At 45.2% G+C, this 12,650-nt stretch overlaps 8 non-coding genes across 8 annotated transcripts; 4 read left to right on the top strand and 4 right to left on the bottom strand.

Moving 5' to 3' along the window:
* The first annotated feature begins 155 nt into the window (after positions 1 to 155).
* Positions 156 to 227, top strand: trnam-cau (transfer RNA methionine (anticodon CAU)). The gene has a single exon. It is a non-coding gene; the product is annotated as a tRNA-Met (tRNA).
* A 2,592-nt stretch (positions 228 to 2,819) lies between these two features.
* Positions 2,820 to 2,901, bottom strand: trnal-cag (transfer RNA leucine (anticodon CAG)). Its single transcript has one exon. It is a non-coding gene; the product is annotated as a tRNA-Leu (tRNA).
* Positions 2,902 to 4,085: 1,184 nt separating this feature from the next.
* On the bottom strand, positions 4,086 to 4,167 carry trnal-cag (transfer RNA leucine (anticodon CAG)). Its single transcript has one exon. It is a non-coding gene; the product is annotated as a tRNA-Leu (tRNA).
* A 544-nt stretch (positions 4,168 to 4,711) lies between these two features.
* On the bottom strand, positions 4,712 to 4,793 carry trnaf-aaa (transfer RNA phenylalanine (anticodon AAA)). The gene has a single exon. It is a non-coding gene; the product is annotated as a tRNA-Phe (tRNA).
* A 318-nt stretch (positions 4,794 to 5,111) lies between these two features.
* trnam-cau (transfer RNA methionine (anticodon CAU)) lies at positions 5,112 to 5,183 on the top strand. The gene has a single exon. It is a non-coding gene; the product is annotated as a tRNA-Met (tRNA).
* An 872-nt stretch (positions 5,184 to 6,055) lies between these two features.
* Positions 6,056 to 6,137, bottom strand: trnal-aag (transfer RNA leucine (anticodon AAG)). Its single transcript has one exon. It is a non-coding gene; the product is annotated as a tRNA-Leu (tRNA).
* A 242-nt stretch (positions 6,138 to 6,379) lies between these two features.
* On the top strand, positions 6,380 to 6,451 carry trnam-cau (transfer RNA methionine (anticodon CAU)). The gene has a single exon. It is a non-coding gene; the product is annotated as a tRNA-Met (tRNA).
* A 559-nt stretch (positions 6,452 to 7,010) lies between these two features.
* trnam-cau (transfer RNA methionine (anticodon CAU)) lies at positions 7,011 to 7,082 on the top strand. The gene has a single exon. It is a non-coding gene; the product is annotated as a tRNA-Met (tRNA).
* Positions 7,083 to 12,650: the final 5,568 nt, after the last annotated feature.

Below are 12,650 nucleotides of genomic sequence, written 5' to 3'. Positions count from 1 at the left end.
TCTTCTCAGATGTCCCTTTGTTATTTATGCGATAAAGCAGAGTTGTAAAAGAGGCGAACGACCTCAAAAATAACAGGCACAGTCCTGTTGCAATTTGGGCGGGTCCACAGCCTTATCAAGCGCTGAGAGCAATGAAAGAGTCTCCTGCACTCAGCAGCAGAGTGGCGCAGCGGTAGCGTGCTGGGCCCATAACCCAGAGGTCGATGGATCGAAACCATCCTCTGCTATCTGAACTACCCACGAGAATCAGGCGAACTTATGTGAAGCACGCTGTAGAATTCCTTTCATGTGTTGCTTCTCGATGGAAAACCCATGATGGGTCCTTATGGCAGCGACAGAAGTCAATCGAAACTATTATTTCTAATTAGTCCACTTTTTTCCAAAAGCAGCGTTTCATTTCAATGAAGAAGGGAGTCTTGGGTTCGAAGAAAGTTGGACAAGATGACAGCCCAAATTTAAATGGCAGTGGTGGGATTTGAACCCACGCCTCCTGAGAGACTGGAGCCTGAATCCTGCGCCTCAAAGATAACAGGCACAGTCCAGTTGCAATTTGGGTGGGTCCAAAGCCTTATCAAGCGCTGAGAGCAATGAAAGAGTCTCCTTCGGTCAGCAGCAGAGTGGCGCAGCGGTGGCGTGTGGTGCCCATAACCCAGAGGTCGATTTATCAAAACCATCCTCTGCTATCTGAACTACCCACGAGAATCAGGTGAACTTATGTGAAGCAAGCTGTAGAATTCCTTTCATATGTTGGATCTCGAAGGAAGACCCATGATGGGTCCTCATACCTTATGGCAGCAACAGAAGTCGAATCGAATCGAAACTATTATTCTAATTAGTCCACTTTTTGCCAAAAGCAGCGATTTATTTCACTCAAGAAGGTCGTCTTGGGCTCGAGGAATGTTGGACAGGATGACAGCACAAATTTAAATGGCAGTGGTCGTATTTGAACCCACGCCTCCTGAGAGACTGGAGCCGAAATCCAGCGCCTTAGACCGCTCGGCCACACTACCTGTTCAACTATGTCTCAGAACTGCACCCTGTTGGCATATTGAATAAGCATTGGGACGTGATCTGAAAAGCAAAGTCCAGCATAGTCTTCTCAGATCTCCCATTGTTATTTATGCGATAAAGCAGAGTTGTATTAGAGGCTAACGGCCTCAAAGATAACAGACACAGTCCAGTTGCAATTTGGGTGGGTCCAAAGCCTTATCAAGCGCTGAGAGCAATGAAAGAGTCTACTGCGGTCAGCAGCGGAGTGGCGCAGCGGTAGCGTGCAGGGCCCATAACCCAGAGGTTGATGGATCGAAATCATGCTCTGCTATCTGGACTACCCATGAGTATTGGGTGAAACTACGCGAAGCAAGCTGTAGAATTCCTTTCATGTGTTGCTTTTCGAAGGAAGACCCATGATGGGTCCTCATACCTTATGGCAGCAACAAAAGTGAATCGAAACTATTATTCTAATTAGTCCACTTTTTGCCAAAAGCAGCGTTTCATTTCAATCAAGAAGGTAGTCTCGAAGAATGTTGGATGGATGACAGCCAAAATTTAAACGGCAGTGGTGGGATTTGAACCCACGCCTCCTGAGAGACTGGAGCCTTAATGCAGCGCCTTAGACCGCTCGGCCACAATAGCTGTCCAGCTATGTCTATGAACTGCACCTTGTTGGCATTTTGAATGAGCATTGGGAAGTGATCTGAAAAGTAACGTCCAGTGTAGTCTTCTCAGATCTCCCTTTGTTATTTATGCGATAAAGCCAACTTGGATAAGACGCGAACGGTGTCAAAGATAACAGGCACAGTCCAGTTGCAATTTGGGTGGGTCCACAGCCTTTTCAAGCGCAGAGAGCAATTAAAGAGTCTCCTGCGGTCAGCAGCAGAGTGGCGCAGCGGTAGCGTGTGGTGCCCATAACCCAGAGGTCGATTTATCAAAACCATCCTGTGCTATCTGAACTACCCACGAGAATCAGGTGAACTTATGTGAAGCAAGCTGTAGAATTCCTTTCATATGTTGGATCTCGAAGGAAGACCCATGATGGGTCCTCATACCTTATGGCAGCAACAGAAGTCAATTGAAACTATTATTCTAATTAGTCCACTTTTTGCCAAAAGCAGCGATTTATTGCACTCAAGAAGGTCGTCTTGGGCTCGAGGAATGTTGGACAGGATGACAGCACAAATTTAAATGGCAGTGGTCGTATTTGAACCCACGCCTCCTGAGAGACTGGACCCTGAATCCAGCGCTTTGGACCACTCAGCCACACTACCTGTCCATTCATGTCTAAGAACTGCACCCTGTTGGCATATTGAATAAGCATTGGGACGTGTGGTCTTAAAAGCAACGTCCAGCGTAGTCTTCTCTGATCTCCTCTTGTTTTTTATGTGATAAAGTCAACTTGGAAAAGAGGCGAGCTGCCTCAAAGATAACAGGCACAGTCCAGTTGAAATTTGGGCGGGTCCACAGCCTTATCAAGCGCTGAGAGCAATGAAAGAGTCTCCTGCGGTCAGCAGCAGAGTGGCACAGCGGTAGCGTGTGGTGCCCATAACCCAGAGGTCGATTTATCAAAACCATCCTCTGCTATCTGAACTACCCACGAGAATCAGGTGAACTTATGTGAAGCAAGCTGTAGAATTCCTTTCATATGTTGGATCTCGAAGGAAGACCCATGATGGGTCCTCATACCTTATGGCAGCAACAGAAGTCAATCGAAACTATTATTCTAATTAGTCCACTTTTTGCCAAAAGCAGCGTTTCATTTCAATCAAGAAGGTAGTCTTGGGTTCGAAGAATGTTGGACAGGATGACAGCCCAAATTTATATTGCAGTGGTGGGATTTGAACCCACGCCTCCTGAGAGACTGGAGCCTGAGTCCAGCGCCTTGGACCGCTCGGCCACACTACCTGTCTTACGAAGTCTAAGAACTGCACCCTGTTGGCATTTTGAATAAGCATTGGGACGTGTGGTCTGAAAAGCAACGTCCAGCGTAGTCTTCTCAGATCTCCCCTTGTTTTTTATATGATGAAGCCAATTTGGATAAGAGGCAAACTGCCTCAAAGATAACAGGCAAAGTCCAGTTGAAATGTGGGCGGGTCCACAGCCTTATCAAGCGCTGAGAGCAATGAAAGAGTCTCCTGCGGTCAGCAGCAGGGTGGCGCAGCGGTAGCGTGCTGGGCCCATAACCCAGAGGTCGATGGATCGAAATCATCCTCTGCTATCTGAACTAACCACGAGAATCTGGCGAACTTATGTGAAGCAAGCTGTAGAATTCCTTTCATGTGTTGCTTCTCGAAGGAAAACCCATGATGGATCCTCATAGCTTATGGCAGCAAGTAAAGTCTATTGAAACAATAATGCCAATTAGTCCGTTTTCTGCCAAAAGCAGCAATTTATTTCACTCAAGAAGGTCATCTTGGGCTCGGAGAATGTTGGACAGGATGACAGCCAAATATTAAATGGCAGTGGGTGTATTTGAACCCACGCCTCGTGAGAGACTGGATCCTTAATCCAGCGCCTTAGACCGCTCTGCGACACTACCTGTCCAACTATGTCTAAGAACTGCACCTTGTTGGCATTTTGAATAAGCATTGGGACGTGGTCTGAAAAGTAACGTCCAGCGTAGTCTTCTCAGATGTCCTTTTGTTATTTATGCGATAAAGCAGAGTTGTAAAAGAGGCGAACGGCCTCAAAGATAACAGGCACAGTCCAGTTGCAATTTGGGCGGGTGCACAGCCTTATCAAGCGCTGAGAGCAATGAAAGAGTCTCCTGCACTCAGCAGCAGAGTGGAGCTGCCGTAGCGTGCTGGGCCCATAACCCAGAGGTTGATGGATCGAAACCATCCTCTGCTATCTGGACCACCCATGAGTATCGAGTGAAATTATGCGAAGCAAGCTGTAGAATTCCTTTCTTGTGTTGCTTTTCGAAGGAAGACCCATGATGGGTCCTCATACCTTATGGCAGTGACAGAAGTCAATCGAAACTATTATTCTAATTAGTCCACTTTTTGCCAAAAGCAGCGTTTCATTTCAATGAAGAAGGTAGTCTTGGGTTCGAAGAATGTTGGACAAGATGACAGCCCAAATTTAAATGGCAGTGGTGGGATTTGAACCCACGCCTCCTGAGAGACTGGAGCCTGAGGCCAGCGCCTTGGACCGCTCGGCCACACTACCTGTATTATGATGTCTAAGAACTGCACCCTGTTGGCATTTTGAATAAGCATTGGGACGTGTGGTCTGAAAAGCAACATCCAGCGGAGTCTTCTCAGATCTCCCCTTGTTTTTTATGTGATAAAGCCAATTTGGATAAGAGGCGAACTGCCTCAAAGATAACAGGCACAGTCCAGTTGAAATTTGGGCGAGTCCACAGCCTTATCAAGCGCTGAGAGCAATGAAAGAGTCTACTACACTCAGCAGCGGAGTGGCGCAGCGGTAGTGTGCTGGGCCCATAACCCAGAGGTCGATGGATCGAAACCACCCTCTTCCGTCTGGACTGCCCACGAGAGTCAGGTGAACTCATGTGACGCAAGCTGTAGAATTCCTTTCATGTGTTGCTTCTCGAAGGAAACCCCATGATGGGTCCTTATGGCAGGAACAGAAGTCAATCGAAACTATTATTCTATTTAGTCCACTTTTTGCCAAAGGAGCATTTGTATTTCACTCAAGAAGGTAGTCTTGGGCTCGAAGAATGTTGGATGGATGACAGCCAAATATTAAATGGCAGTGGTGGGATTTGAACCCACGCCTCCCGAGACACTGGAGCTTTAATCCAGCGCCTTAGACCGCTCGGCCACACTACCTGTCCAACTATGTCCCATGATGGGTCCTCATACCTTATGGCAGCAACGGAAGTCTCGAAACAATAATGCCAATTAGTCCACTTTTGGCCAAAAGCAGCAATTTATTTCACTCAACAAGGTAGTCTTGGGCTCGAAGAATGTTGGACAGATGACAGCACAAATTTAAATGGCAGTGGTGGGATTTAAACCCACGCCTCCCAAGAGACTGGAGCCTGAATCCTGCGCCTCAAAGATAACAGGCACAGTCCAGTTGCAATTTGGGCGGGTCCACAGCCTTATCAAGCGCTGAGAGCAATGAAAGAGTCACCTGCCGTCAGCAGCAGAGTGGCGCAGCGGTAGCGTGCTGGGCCCATAACCCAGAGGTCGATGGATCGAAACCATCCTCTGCTATCTGAACTACCCACGAGAATCAGGCGAACTTATGTGAAGCAAGCTGTAGAATTCCTTTCATGTGTTGCTTCTCGAAGGAAAACCCATGATGGATCCTCATACCTTATGGCAGCAACAAAAGTCAAACGAAACTACTATTCTAATTAGTCCACTTTTTGCCAAAATCAGAATTTTATTTCACTCAGGAAGGTTGTCTTGGGCTCGAAGAATGTTGGACAGGATGACAGCCCGAATTTTAATCGCAGTGGAGGGATTTGAACCCACGCCTCCTGAGAGACTGGAGCCTTAATCCAGCACCTTAGACCGCTCGGCCACACTACCTGTCCAGTTTTGTCTAAGAACTGCACCCTGTCGGCATATTGAATAAGGACTGGGACGTGTGTTCTGAAAAGCAATGTCCAGCGTAGTCTTCTCAGATCTCCAATTGTTTTTTATGTGATAAAGCCAATTTGGATAAGAGGCGAACTGCCTCAAAGATAACAGGCACAGTCCAGTTGCAATTTGGGCGGGTCCACAGCCTTATCAAGCGCTGAGAGCAATGAAAGAGTCTCCTGCACTCAGCAGCAGAGTGGCGCAGCGGTAGCGTGCTGGGCCCATAACCCAGAGGTCGATGGATCGAAATCATCCTCTGCTATCTGGACTACCCATGAGTATTGGGTGAAACTATGCGAAGCAAGCTGTAGAATTCCTTTCATGTGTGGCTTTTCGAAGGAAGACCCATGATGGGTCCTCATACCTTATGGCAGCAACAAAAGTCAATCCAAACTTTTATTCTAATTAGTACACTTTTTGCCAAAAGCAGCATTTCATTTCAATCAAGAAGGTAGTCTTGGGCTCGAAGAATGTTGGATGGATGACAGCCCAAATTTAAATGGCAGTGGTGGGATTTGAACCCACGCCTCCTGAGAGACTGGAGCCTTAATCCAGCGCCTTGGACCGCTCTGCCACACTACCTGTCCAATTATGTCTAAGAACTGCACCTTGTTGGCATATTGAATAAGCATTGGGACGTCTGGTCTGAAAAGCAACGTCCAGCGTAGTCTTCTCAGATCTCCCCTTGTTTTTTTATGTGATAAAGCCAATTTGGATAAGAGGCGAACTGCCTCAAAGATAACAGGCACAGTCCAGTTGAAATTTGGACGGGTCCACAGCCTTATCAAGCGCTGAGAGCAATGAAAGAGTCTACTGTGGTCAGCAGCAGAGTGGCGCAGCGGTAGCGTGCTGGGCCCATAACCCAGAGGTCGATGGATCGAAACCATCCTCTGCTATCTGAACTACCCACGAGAATCTGGTGAACTTATGTGAAGCAAGTTGTCGAATTCCTTTCTTGTGTTGCTTCTCGAAGGAAGACCCATGATGGGTCCTCATACCTTATGGCAGCAACAGAACTCAATCAAAACTATTATTCTAATCAGTCCACTTTTTGCCAAAAGCAGCGTTTCATTTCAATCAAGAAGGTAGTCTTGGGCTCGAAGAATGTTGTACAGGATGACAGCCCATATTTAAATGGCAGTGGTGGGATTTGAACCCACGCCTCCTGAGAGACTGGAGCCTAAATCCGGCGCTTGGACCGCTCGGATACACTACCTGTTCAACTATGTCTCAGAACTGCACCCCGTTGGCCTGTTGAATAAGCATTGGGACGTGGTCTGAAAAGCAACATCCAGTGTAGTCTTCTCAGATCTCCCTTTGTTATTTATGCGATAAAGCCAACTTGGATAAGAGGCAAACGGTGTCAAAGATTACAGGCACAGTCCAGTTGCAATTTGGGCGGGTCCACAGCCTTATCAAGCGCTGAGAGCAATGAAAGAGTCTACTGCGGTCAGCAGCAGAGTGGCGCAGCGGTAGCGTGCTGGGCCCATAACCCAGAGGTCGATGGATCGAAACCATCCTCTGCTATCTGAACTACCCACGAGAATCAGGCGGATCTTACGTGAAGCAAGCTGTAGAATTCCTTTCATGGATTGCTTCTCGAAGGAAAACCCATGATGGGTCCTCATACCTTATGGCAGCAACAAAAGTCTATTGAAACAATAATGCCAATTAGTCCGTTTTCTGCCAAAAGCAGCAATTTATTTCACTCAAGAAGGTCGTCTTGGGCTCGAAGAATGTTGGACAGGATGACAGCCAAATATTAAATAGCAGTGGTGGTATTTGAACCCACGCCTCGTGAGAGACAGGAACCTTAATCCAGCACCTTAGACCGCTCGGCCACACTACCTGTCCAGCTATGTCTAAGAAGTGCACCTTGTTGGCATATTGAATAAGCATTGGGACGTGGTCTGAAAAGCAACGTCCAGCGTAGTCCTCTCAGATCTCCCTTTGTTATTTATGGGATAAAGCCAACTTGGATAAGAGGCGAACGGCCTCAAAGATAACAGGCACAGTCCAGTTGCAAATTGGGCGGGTCCACAGCCTTATCAAGCGCTGAGAGCAATGAAAGAGTCTCCTTCACACCGAAGCAGAGTGGTGCAGCGGTAGCGTGCTGAGCCCATAACCCAGAGGTCGATGGATCAAAACCATCCTCTGTTATCTGGAATACCCATGAGTATCAGGTGAAACTATGCGAAGCAAGCTGTAGAATTCGTTTCATGCGTTGCTTTTCGAAGGAAGACCCAAGATGGGTCCTCATACCTTATGGCAGCAACAAAAGTCAATCGAAACTATTATTCAAATTCGTCCACTTTTTGTCAAAAGCAGAATTTTATTTCACTCAGGAAGGTTGTCTTTGGCACAAAGAATGTTGGACAGGATGACAGCCAAATATTAAATGGCAGTGGTCGTATTTGAACCCATGCCTCCTGAGAGACTGGACCCTGAATCCAGCACTTTGGACCACTCAGCCACACTACCTGTCCATTTATGTCTAAGAACTGCACCCTGTCGGCATATTGAATAAGCATTGGGACGTGTGGTCTGAAAAGCAACGCCCAGCGTAGTCTTCTCAGATCTCCCCTTGTTTTTTATGTGATAAAGTCAACTTGGATAAGAGGTGAACTGCCTCAAAGATAACAGGCACAGTCCAGTTGCAATTTGGGTGGGTCCACAGCCTTTTCAAGCGCAGAGAGCAATGAAAGAGTCTCCTGCACTCAGCAGCAGAGTGGCGCAGCGGTAGTGTGCTGGCCCCATAACCCATAGATGACGGATCGAAACCATCCTCTGCTATCAGAACTACCCACGAGGATCAGGCGACCTTATGTGAAGCAAGCTGTAGAATTCCTTTCATTTGTAGCTTTTCGAAGTAAGACCCATGATGGGTCCTCATACCTTATGTCAGCAACAGAAGTCTATTGAAACAATTATGCCAATTAGTCCACTTTTTGCCAAAAGCAGCAATTTATTTCACTCAAGAAGGTCTTCTTGGGCTCGAAGAATGTTGGACAGGATGACAGCCCAAATTTAAATGGCAGTGGTCGTATTTGAACCCACACCTCCTGAGAGACTGGACTCTGAATCCAGCGCTTCGGACCACTCAGCCACACTACCTGTCCATTTATGTCTAAGAACTGCACCCTGTTGGCCTATTGAATAAGCATTGGGACGTGGTCTGAAAAGCAACGTCCAGTGTAGTCTTCTCAGATCTCCCTTTGTTATTTATGCGATAAAGCCAACTTAGATAAGAGGCGAACGGCCTCAAATATAACAGGCACAGTCCAGTTGCAATTTGGGCGGGTCCACAGCCTTATCATGCGCTGAGAGCAATGAAAGAGTCTCCTGCTCTCACCAGCAGAGTGGTGCGGCGGTAGCGTGCTAGGCCCATAACCCAGAGGTCGATGAATCAAAACTATCCTCTGCTATCCGCTAGAATCTTGTGAACTTATTCTCAGCAAGCTGTAGAATTCCTTTCATGTGTTGTTCTTGACAAGACCTGTTGGAGTTGTGAAGTGAAGAAGGATCTTCTCGAAAGGCATGTGGGGATTTTCCCTGTTTCAGGTCACTTTCTGGCAAGAAACTTTATTCTTTTTTTTTGTTTTTGGGGTGTGGGTGGATATTTTGTTGTTTCACGTTTGAGAAATATTTTGAAGTTTACACTTGCCAACTCTTTGGCAGTGGCACATGGGGCGTGGCCCTCTAAGGAAGGAAAAATAAATCACTTCTCATTGTGTCTAATTCACTAAACAGCTGAGCGTTTGACAAAAAGGATATCACATTAAGAGATTCAGAAAGTGCAGTGGTGTGATTTGCACTTATATCTCTTAACACTTTGGAGTTCAAATGAAACACCTTTGACCTCTTGGTCACACTACCTGATTAGGAGACTAGAAAAGGGAGAAGCTTTGGAAAATTTAACACATAACGCTTGGACATGCCTCAGACTTGGAGTATCAATTGTTTGCACTCCATCTAGATTCGTCTTGTTTTCCCTCGCTTTGTTCATAACTTTGAGAGAGTGCTCGGATCAGAGGCGAAACGTCTTCAACCACAAGAGTCCATTTGTGATCAGTTCGAGACGTAAGGCTTCAAGAGTGTACAATACAGTAGAAATTCTTTCAGATTCGCGGACCAATGGTCCAGCCAAGCGTGCTGGGCTCATAACCTGTATCTACCAGTAAATGGACTGAAACCATGTTTTGCTATTTTGAGCTGGTTGCTTCTTGGTGGTATTCTTCAATGTAGGATTTGGTGGAACTTCTTTCAAGTGTTGCTTTTGAAAATCTACATTGTCAACTCATTGGGTATGGTACCCATAACAAATTACCCTGCCAAGGACTTGACTCCCAAGGCTGAGGATAAAGGACTGCCTCTCTGTCTTCGAGCCGGTCCTCGAGGCCAAGGACCGGCTCGAGGAACGCATCTCTGATACAAAACTGAATCTACGAGGAAGGCCAAGGACCGGCTCGAGGAACACATCCCTGATACAAAACTGAATCTACGAGGAACACATCTCTGATACAAAACTGAATCTACGCAGTCCTGTAACTTCACATCTACCTACTCCAAAGATTGTGGGTCAATTTGTCTCACTATTTGTGAGACAATTGTGTGAATCTAATCAGTTAGAGGGCCACATAGACTCCCCAGATGTATTTTTTTCTCAATATATCTTAGTGATGTAATATTTGACATCAAGGGTGTTTTGACAAAATGATGCAACAGTCACCTTAAGACGGCGAAATAAAAATGGGGGGGAAAAATACACAACGTTGCCTTTCAACCATGTTCAATGATAAATTGCATTCATTACAAAATGTCATTTTAAATAGCAGTTAAACTTCTCTTCTCTTCCTTAAATCAGACAACAGCTGAGGTTATAAATAATTGATAGAAACTAATGATGCAAGCAGTAATGTGAACTGTTCCCATTTAGGAAGCGAAGCCAACCTTGTAGGAGACAAACAAAAGGCAACACCACACTTATTGTGCAAGAGGAAAACATTTTTCAAATCCCCCCCCAAACATTGAGGCTTTCTCTGTATTTTATAAGGATGACACTGAATTTTGAACTTTCCATCACATATACATACAATGTTACACTATCTGATTTTATAGGGGCAATATAAACAACATAAAATTCAAGGAGATTGTGATACATTTGGAATCAGGATCAGCTGTTATTACAAAATGTAGGACTGCTGATTGTGATTGCTACACAGGCAAACCATTAAGGAGAGATTTGCATTTTTATTGCTTGATTGTTTTTTTGATGCGCATGTTGAGACTTATAACATTGTTTGACAGTACAAAGCACATTTATGATGACTTTGACGGCAACAACAACTTTTAAGCATCCAGTTTACTTGACAGTCAGACGAATGCAATATATTTTGACGGTCAACAAAAAGGAAGCGGCAAAAAGTTGGAGACTCATCGAGTTTCACGGTTTTGTGCAGTAAGCTTCTTTGAACACGTTTCAATGGAAGCATTTTTACTTGTATAAATGTGCTTACATTTGACTTGCATAAAAAAATGTAATAAAGCTACATACAACTCCTTAGCCTTTAAAAAAATCTACTTCAAAACAACAACAACAGGGGTAATATTAAACCTTCTCTAACTTGGTCAATATCCATCTGTGTTCTTGCAGCACTTGAAATACCATCAAAGATTACTTGTTGTGTGTTTTTTTTTTTTGGTGTGTGTCTCTTTTCTGGAATTCCGGGGTGATTGTATTGCAACATGCCAGACGATCAACATTCATACAATACGAACTAGTTGATTCAGTGTTGGAAACAAAATCTCAATTAAAACACATGGAATTTGTCAAAAATGACCACAGCATAATTAAGGGGACCCCCAAATTGTGCACACAACATTCTACCATATTCCAGTTTCTACATAAAAGGAAGAAGTTCAACTTAAGGCACTAGAATTGCTTGTCAATGGAAGATCATTCGTTTAGTTTTTAGACAAAAACATCTCTCAAGATTCACCTTTTAGGCTTACAAATAAAAACATGGGCTACCTTACTTTTTTTTTCCATTCATTCCAAGTTGTTGGAAAAGTATTATTGGAATCATACTTGGTGGAAATACATGTTGGTTCACGAATATGTTGACAATGTTTTTACACGGCATGTGTAATTACATTTGACTGGAAGCGCTTCCTTTCTTGGCCCAACACAATTTGCAGAATTATGCAAGCAAATATTCCAGAAAATGTTGATTTCAACATAAGCTTTTCTTCTTTTCCCCGACTGACCCCTACAATGTTGTTTTGGGGAATATCAATCATTTGAGAAGAAGCTGCTGACATACAAAATGAGGTGATTGATTCAATGTGACATTTCTGTACTGTTGCATATGCCATCATGAGAACCTGTGAAATTATTTCTCGGGCAGTACCTAAATAACAGAAAATCCTAAGCAAATGCGTGTGTCTATATATATATATATATATATATATATATATATATATATATATATATATATATTCATTCATTCATTCATCTTCCGAACCGCTTGATCCTCACAAGGGTCGCGGGGGGTGCTGGAGCCTATCCCAGCTGTCTCCGGGCAGTAGGCGGGGGACACCCTGAATCGGTTGCCAGCCAATCGCAGGGCACACGGAGACGAACAACCATTCGCACTCACACTCACACCTAGGGACAATTTAGAGTGTTCAATCAGCCTGCCATGCATATTTTTGGAATGTGGGAGGAAACCGGAGCACCCGGAGAAAACCCACGCAGGCCCGGGGAGAACATGCAAACTCCACACAGGGAGGCCGGAGCTGGAATCGAACCCGGTACCTCTGCACTGTGAAGCCGACGTGCTAACCACTGGACTACCGGGCCGCCCATATATATATATATATATATATATATATACACACACACACACGCACGCACACACACACATATTCACAGTGCAGAGGTACCGGGTTCGATTCCAGCTCCGGCCTCCCTGTGTGGAGTTTGCATGTTCTCCCCGGGCCTGCGTGGGTTTTCTCCGGGTGCTCCGGTTTCCTCCCACATTCCAAATACATGCGTGGCAGGCTGATTGAACACTCTAAATTGTCCCTAGGTGT

Source organism: Hippocampus zosterae, chromosome 1 (assembly GCF_025434085.1).
Source record: "Hippocampus zosterae strain Florida chromosome 1, ASM2543408v3, whole genome shotgun sequence".
NCBI classification, from domain to species: Eukaryota; Metazoa; Chordata; class Actinopteri; order Syngnathiformes; family Syngnathidae; genus Hippocampus; species Hippocampus zosterae.
This window is presented reverse-complemented; position numbering and strand designations above follow the sequence as displayed.